A 9,512-nucleotide genomic window follows, 5' to 3' on the forward strand; every position below is an offset into this window, starting at 1 on the left:
ACTAATTCTCCTGGTTGAGATTAGATTGAACCATGCATTCTAACTGAGACGTGTCATTCCAGCACATACAACTGACGATCCAGGAAGAAAATAATGAAACAACACCCACAAAAGCCAAATATGTGAAAACAATATTTGTTCTTTCAATTCAGCTTATGGCAACGCCTCAAGTACTGTATGTTTGTCTCTGGTGTAATTAAATTGAATTTTTATGGATCATATACAGTACTGTACTGTACAGTATGTTACACATTAGACAAAGCAAATATTGATGGCTGCCTGTAAAATCATGGGACTTGTGTGCTATCTTTGAAAATGTAACTGTTAAACAGATTCTTGAAAAAAGGAAAAGTACAGTCCTTTCTTGTTTAACAATGCATAAACAGCTTTGACAGAGCAAATAAGATATATTTACAGTATACAGTATGGTTCTGTTTTTAGGACGTAGCCTGATTATATGTAAAATTCAACATAGAACTAATATTTCTCCTCTAACCTCTAAAAAATATTCAATTTTCCTTAGTGCTATTTTAAGATAGAAGCATTAACATACTGCCATGGATTCATAAAATAAAACAAATTACCAGTTTCTTGAATATTCCAGAAATTTCACTGTTTCAGATAAACTGATACTTGTTTCAAGTATCAGTTTACTGAGTTTCCTACCTTTGTCAGGTTTGAGATGAGAGTTTTATGTCACACCGTGTGACAGTGGAGCACACCTCCCACTGCACTTCCTACTCTGCGCCTCCACACCTGAGACTCATCAGGTTTTCTATTTGAGATACCCACGCGGTCGCAGACATCGTTCAAGCTTAGAACCAGAGCACTTGCGAAACAGCTTCAGAAGGATTAGCCTTTTCTTTAGTGAAAAATCCCCGTCTTGTATAACGAAGAAGGATCGCGCTACCAGACGACTGCACACCGGCACACCGCTCACTCCCTGACCCAGGGTAAGAAGTGCTCTGCCAGTGTTCAGGCAGTAACCTTTCGAACCCGACACTATTACAACTGTAATAGAGAATGTAAGACCTTAAATTTAATTTCAACACAATTTAATTTCAACACAACTTAGTCTTAGAAATCTATATAAAGAATATGAATTTGCCGTGAAAATCACATTCATTTACAGTACACCTAAATCATGATAAGAACATTCTAGAAGCTATAAATTTAATGAATCCTATTTTGCAGAGTTATATTATGCTTTTTTGTTCTATTAAATGTATTATAATAAGAGGATAATAAGGATATTAAGTAACTATAAAAGACCATTATATGAGTTAGACATATGTAAATGTTGTTTTATCCTTTATGACAATGACAGACTTAAAAAATTAACATTTCAAAGAAATTGAGCTGGCAGCATTTTCCCTTAGACATTATTCTGTATAGGCAGGTTGATGCAGCATTTCCGATCAGTAATATGAACTACTGCACAATGCAATGAGCAGCAATATTTCTTTTTCTAATAGGCCCTTACAGCCTCAACAATATTTAACTGTAGGCCTGTCCTAGTTACAAATTCACAAATATTTTGGGAAGAAGACACTTATTTAGTTTAGAAATAATGCCACAATATATATATATTTAACCTGTCATGGTTTTGGTAACAGTGATTTCAATGCAGGTTTGTAAATTCAGTCCCTAAAAGGAATTATTTCTTTCTAGAGGACATCACATTGAATATGGCAGGAATATAGTCAGAAACATTTCCACAATATCCAGGGGGGGTCATTCTCAGATCAGATCTTTTGTATTCCCAAGACAGATTGATATAACCTTCTCCAGCACGTTGCTAGAGGCCTCACTATTCAAACAAGAAAACATCATCGAGATGTTAGGCCATTTCTCTATTTAATGGAAATGTCAATTCTCTGTCGCCTTTACATTGTGTCCACTTTCTAGATTGGGCTTAAGGGGCTTTACAGCCACAGAAACACTTTTAGTTTTGAAATTGGCTATTTTATTGTCAACCATCACTAATAAGCACTGTGGTGATCAGAATTTGAATTGAATTTATTTTTTATTTCCAGAAAAAGAAAAACAATGCAGTAGCATTATGGTTGGAGAGAGAAAAAAAAAAGTTGTTTCAGTATCTGAGATAAAACTACAGTATATTAACCCCATAACCTCTGGAATTACCTGTTGTGAGTGCATTTCATTTGTCTCCCTGCTTGCAGAGTGTTTTCAATCAATGGAGTTTTATCTGTGTAGCATGATTCCAAGCAGGCGGAAAATGGCTTTAGGGTGAAGGAGTAAATGTAGAAATCGGGGCAAGTGCAGTTCCCTGCATCCAGGATCCTCAAACTCAGTAAATGTGTTACAGTTGACACCTAATCAACACCTTTCATGTTCACAAAGAAGTACTGTGCTTCTTCTGTTAAAATAAAGAATCGATACAGATTTTGGAAGTTTGGAGAGTTTGATTTTTGAAGTGCGAGAGGGAAAATGCAGTTCCCTCTGCTTGAAAATTCTGATAATTGATATAGATTTGCCTTGTATTGTTCACAATACCTCTCAAGATCTAGTCATAGATCTGTTTACTTTTGAACATTCAATTAATTCATTTTAGTAACACCATTATGAAAAGTTAGTATTTTTCTCAGATCATACCGACGATTTAAAAAACAAGTACCTCTCATTTTAGAAATCAATTGCCATATTTGCAAACTTTGGAAAAAGCAATCTGATATGCTGGAGCAAAAAAAGTTAGCAAATTAAAATGCACTTTGAATATATACTGTATTATACTAACTGCATATTTGAAACTACAATAGTCCAAATATATACTTTGCTGTTATATTTTTAGTCATGAAAAGAATCCAATCCTAGAAGCAGTAAGAATACTTTCTAAATAACGTTTTTGTAAAGATGAATGAATTTGGACAGGTGCACGTCATGTGAATGCATATTATAAGACTGTAAGATTCAACTGAATTATTTAAAAAAAATGTATTTGTAAATATTTTCATCAACAAAAGTTGCTTAATAAATTGTAATGTTTTTTTTTCTTTACAAGGTCATTATATTGGCATGCTTTTGTCTTGTGCACATTTTGGCGGAGTAAGCTTCTGGTCTGATTTTCTTTTTGTTTTGTTGGGCTTATAAGGTGATAATGTTTTAGACTGTGCTACAATTCAAGTACTAAACATCCAACCATGTTCTGTCAAGAATCTTACTCCCGCATGCACCTCCCGGCATGCACACCTGCGCTGCTTTTAGCAATCAGTCCATCACTCCCCGCTCTCTCATACTGTATATACCGTACACCTTCACTCCGTTTACTCCTCACTCACTGTTGAGATAGCCTTCACTTTCTTTACTGGATACTGACCCTGCTTGCCTTTGACCACGATTCCGTCTCTACTCGCGTTATTTGGATTTGGATACCTCGCTGCCTCTGGATACCAGACCTTACTCTGCCTCCGACCCCGACAACGTCTCTCCCTCACGTCTTCCGGATTTGGATACCCCGCTGCCTGACCACTAGTTTACCGACCTCGCCTGGCTACCCCGACCTCTTACCTTGTACCACAACCTTTGTTAGTCTGACATTACTCCTATTAGCTCCGCATAGGGTTCGTTATTTTCCACCGGTTCATACATTTGAGTGTGACATGTTCTGACTGCTATCTCCAATACAGGGTCACAGTGGAACTGGAGCCTTTTCTGGCAGACCACAAGAGCAAGGCAGGATAAACCCTGGACAGGACACCGGTCCATCAGGGTCAATTTACTCAGAAGCCAAGTAACCTACCAGCATGTCTTTGGACTGTGGGAAGAAACCTGAGCACCCAGAGGAAACCCAGGTGATCACAGGAAGAACATACAAACCAAGCAGATAGCACCCCAGAAATTGGCTCCAGCACTGAGAAACAGCAATGCTAACCACTGTGCCACCTGGTACTAAACATGAAAATGCAAATACTGAAACAAATCATTCTGGAGCATGCATTACTGCCTACAATGTGTGAATAGGTATTTAAAGTTTCAGTGTAAACAATTAAGACAATATCTGAATTTTCAAACCAAGTGGCCTGTACATAATTGCACATCACAAGTGAAAGTAAGTAAAATTACTTAAGTGTTTCCTTAGAACAAAAAGATAGTCTTAGCTAAACCACTAAAGCATTCAAAGGTGACATTTTGATCATGATCCAGGAGCAGGTGCATTAATTTAAAAGCTTGCAACTTTCCCACTTAAGTTAATAAAGCAACAGTAATCTTCTAACGATTATTTGTCTAGCAGGAAACAATTGCAGTAAAAGGCTTTAGTGTTGCTTTAAATTTTAAAACCACTTAAACTGTTAAAGACTTAGAGTAACTCATTCCATTAAAGCCCAAGTGTCAAATAAATGTACTTCTTAATGTGTTGGTCAGGAAACAAGACTTAATGAGAGATTGAAAGTGATTTTTCTTTGTCTTGTTCATTTGTGGCAAATCTAGGGACCATGAACAAACATTTGTATACCTGTCAAGGTGGAGCTGCACGTATGGGAAATCTCTTGGGTAATCTAATGCAACATCAGGTTTAAAGTCTGCCTGCACTTTGGAAATTTTGAATTTCATTTCCACTCAACAATTGAGTGAAAATTGAGTTTAACCCCTAATCCCTGAACATCATGCTGAAGTTTGACAAGAAAGAGAAATGTTTTCTTTTTTTGAAATACTGCCTTCTAACAATAGATATCTGATCTCATCAAAAGTAGGACTAGCCATTTGGCAGAATTAAGGGCCTTGTTTGTCATCTTCGGGTTCTAAGTTCAAGTCATAACAATCTCTCCTTGTGCCCTGTCCCAGGAGTCTTCCTTGGTGACACTCCACTTCAATCTTTGAGTTCCCACAATGGAACAGGAAGGTTCAGGGTTCATGTCTGCTTCTCTTCTCTACACATTTCAAGTGTAATTTAGGAAGCTTTTTCTACCTGAGAAATATTGAGAGCTGGCTCAGCGTGTGGCTCTTTCAATCCTCTTTTCAGTCTAGGGCTCTCGCCATTCCATCATCCCTGCTAAACATCAATTAAATCCTGAAGCAGCAGGTTTTAGCACAATTCTGTAATGGGATGGATTGGAAGGGTTGCAGGTGGAGCACCTCTGATTTAGCGACATAACTCAGAACAACAATGAAAAACATGCATTTAATGCCAAGGAAAAAAAGGTATTATGAAGAGAGTACTAACCATATGTTCAGACAGATGCCAGCAACTCTATCATGGAAGAAGATATCAGGAGTCGTGTACTCTTAGAAACACAGTACATTAATCATGAAACAGAGTTCTCAGTATTAGTCTACATTTCAAGCATACATTTAACATTGTCAAAAAGATTGTCTTAATTTAGTCTTTATTCTCTAAAGAGAAATGTATTTATTCCTTAATTAATTAGAATAAAGTATTGACCTCTCTTTGTCCTTTTAAAAAATGCATTATAAAACCATTAAATGTACATGGCTTTGATAGAAACATTGTCCTCTGCTCTCTTATTCACAGGAACTGAAAAAGATGTATTCTTTGCATGAAAACTGTAGACTTCCAGCATTGCTATTCTTCTAAGATTTCAAGCCACTCCAGGCTTTAATTGGAACATTCATAACTTAATCTTCCTCAGTTGAAACATGAGCACTAACTAACTCTATTTCAAGCTTCAAATAGCAGAAAATTGGGAAGAAAAGAACTCGTTTGTTGGAGCCAGTCTAATGGTCCTGTTCAACAAACTGGTCAGGTATCTCCCATTAATGATCCCAAGACATTAAAAACACAAAGTAAATTAAATACTCACTCTCTCATTTCAGAAGATTCAGCAGTCATTTAAAGAATTTTAACCATAATTCTTTTTAATGACATGATGCTTTTAGTCATCGGCACCAGATACATTAGGTTTTCAAAGAATAAACAGACGTAAGGCAGTTAACTTATACTGTACGTTCATTATTGTAGGCGCCACATTGCTACTGCCATAATATAGTTAAGGTTTATTTTTGTCATGTGACTTTTATTAATTGACCTTTCATTACTTAAAATAGCACTGCAAAATTGTTTCTTTTCTACTTGAAAGTAAACTATTGATTTAATCTTTCTTCAGTACTCAGATTTAAAAGCTTTGCAGTGATTCAGTTGGTTTAAAGGCAGATTTAATTGAAAATAAACATGCAATGAAAAATGGTTTAAGTTTTAAAGTCTTACAAACATTGTGCTAGTGAATATGAGGGAGCAGTGACGTTTTGGCACAGCAAATAACAGTATAAATAGTAATATCGAGCAAAAATGCAGTTATGATTTATGTACATTTAACTCAAGAAAAAATATTAAATATATTTTACATTTAAAGGAAATAAATACCAGCACAAAATTTAGACAAGGAAGATTAAAAAAAATCATGGAATTAGTGGAATAATCACCAGTTACTGTTGGAGGGCTGTCTTTTTATCTGTTTTATTCCCTCCCATTCCCTCTTTCTCTTTCACCAGTATCAAGTATTGATTCTTCCATGGCTGAGACCATAGCTGATTGGGAGCTGTGACATTGCTCTTAACCTGTGAATCAAGGAAATCACCTTCTCCAATATTCACTTCATAACTCCCTTAATCCATTCACACAGCTCTGTGCAAGCGCATTCCTATTCAGGTTTTGTATTCACTGATTAGACCTAATAAATTTAAAACTTTGCATCTCAAATCTGAACTGTGTGTATCTGTGGCCGGAGGCAACTTCTGTGTCCCAGCGATAAAACAAGACATAAAACAGCCCCTTGCCAGAGCACTCCCTGTCTGTCACTGAATCAAATTTAATAGCCTCACCACTGCAGTTTTGGCCAATTTACTTGCAATGGCATCTTTTTCCACAAGCTCAGTGCACTGCAAGCCCTACAGCAATCTATGAATAACTTCCCAACAGATGCTGCCTACAAAGTAAGGGAAATGGCTTCTTTGGCTCTCTTTTTCTCCCCTCGATAACTTTCAGTTACAATGAATATTTATAGTCCTATAGAAGCACATGAAATTGGGTACAAGCCCGTCCATACATTGTTTCATACGTGAGCATAGTCCTAATGGGTTCTGGCTCACTGGATTTAATAATGTCCTGCTGATGGACTAAGAGCTGGATGCAAATTGTCAATCAGTCTTTTCATGGCATGATTTAACAGTTCAGCCAGCATCCACAGAGTACAGCTTTCCCAAAGCAGAGGAAAACAGGCCAGAAATAAGCATTTGCCATAGTCCTGCCGAAATTACTTTTCTAGGAAGAAGGATTTACGCACAGCTCGTCAGCATTACATACAGAAAAGGTAAAGCATATACCGTATTAGTTTCTTATGTCTCTCGTGTCATATAAATTTAGTGAAGCAATATGCTTTTCAAGTTATGCACAACGATATTCTACAGAGGAGGGAAAAAAAATCACTCTACCACGACTGGAATACTGACACTACCACGCACATTAACTTCTGGAGAGAGATTTACACACAAAACGAAAGTCAATATTTTTAACATTCTCTGACAGTTATTACAAACAGCAAGGCAAGAAAACATGTTTGGCTTTGTGAAACACTGTAAACAACAGCTTGGAGAGCTAAACATTGCAAAAGGTTAATGTATTTATGGAGTTTTCGTTTATCTAACTAACACCTGTGTTTCCATTCATTATGTGCCATACTGTACATAGTCTGGCAGTGGATATTTCTGGTTGATATGCACACCTTCCAGGTCTAATTTAAAGATTAGTCTACTTGGTAATAGCAAATATTGGTGTACAGGTATATATACTGTACGTAGTACTGTGGATCTCCAATGTCATTAAAAATTACTGTAGGGTGTACTGTACATTACAGTTACAGTATACACTGTACACTACCTGTACATGTAGAACCAATTTAGTATGTTTTTTAATGAAACTTGTCAATTTATGGAAAGCCCATGAATTTTGAAAGAAAGAAAAATGTACATTAGGCAAATGTTTTAGGCTTTTAAATAAAAATACTACATAAAAAAGTCTCCACAGCACCTGTGGAATTTTCTAAGATGGTATTTGGGCATTGACTCTGGGCACTCCACAGTCAAGAAGTGGGTTATAATCTTGAAAGAAGCCCTTCTAATAGAGCTGAATTTTTATTTTTCTAAGTAATGAACTTATATCTTCTCCTTCAAACTTTGCAAGTAGTGGAATAGAAGCTGCCTTTGTAAAAAAGAGATACATAAATTGAGATATGTGGAGGACATTACAAAACAATGTTCAAATAAATGAATTAAAGTATAATGATAGAGTTTTCCACCTAGGATATAAAATAATTTACTTATGTTCCAAAAACTAACTACTTTTTTGGACTAAAACAGAACATAGTAGTGAAACAATCGATGAATGTTACAATTAGGGATGATAAATGGACAGCTTCCTAGATTAATCTTAAATAATTGATTTTAAAAAAGAACCTCTGATGTAGCCATCTAAATACCAGACCATCAGTGTCAGGAGGGGATGTATTGAAAAGCAACTAAGAGTCAATTTCCCTGTGATTCCTCTGGGATCCTAGCAGAGCATTGTAAATTTCTTGGAGATAGTGAAGAGCTGAGAGGTCTGAGTCTCAGTATATTTCTTTTGCTCTGTTCCTCTGCACTCCGTGCTCCTTTCTCTTCCAAAATATGGTATCTCTTGATTAAAAAAAAAACTCATATATACCTCAAATGTTTTTGTGAAAAGAAAATAGTAATATAGAAGTAACCTTATCTGAAAGCAAAACATATTCTTGGATGTTGGACAGAATATGAATATGTAGGATGATTATGCTTATTGTCATTCTGGCTGATGGACAGGATACTGTAACGGAGCCAGTTCTGGCTCCCAAATGTGTTGTCTAGGACCCTATGCAGACAGTAAAATCTGGAAGTGACCACAGTAGGACATCAGGGGAAACAGGAACAGGATGGGATGACAGACAGGGGGGAGTGACAGCTGTGATCCAGTGCTCTGGGGGTGCGGCGCAGGTGAGCAAGTCCAACACAGTCCAGAAAGGGAAACCAGGGCACAGCCCAGAATCCAAAATGGGGAGGTAAATCCAAGACAAGGACGATTAAAATCCCCCAGAAGGGGGAACACAATCAGGAACAAAGAGGTTAAAAAGATAACGAGGCATGGCGCTCCGAGCCCCGGACACAGATGGTCAGGACGCCGTTCTGAAGCCTATGCTGTCAGTTCACTCCTGGACCCACTGGTAGGTGAGCTTCAGGGTGTCCATCTTCCAGAGGCTGAGCCAAGAGCTACGGAAGCGCCACACTTAAATAGTAATCAGCAAACGGGGCAGTTGCACGTCATAACGAAACTAAAATACAAAAAGGTAGGAGCACCCTCTAGAGGAGCGATGATGATCGTGACAGATACCGATTGAGTGTGATAGGCCTGGAAACTCAGGGGTATCTACTGCAGCTACTGTAGATAAGTAGAACCCAGCTGAGTGGAGACCAGATGGCCCAACAATGTACAAGGCTGAAATTGATAGATTCACAGTAGCTCAATTGTC

Source organism: Lepisosteus oculatus, chromosome 4 (assembly GCF_040954835.1).
Source record: "Lepisosteus oculatus isolate fLepOcu1 chromosome 4, fLepOcu1.hap2, whole genome shotgun sequence".
Lineage (NCBI taxonomy): Eukaryota > Metazoa > Chordata > Actinopteri > Semionotiformes > Lepisosteidae > Lepisosteus > Lepisosteus oculatus.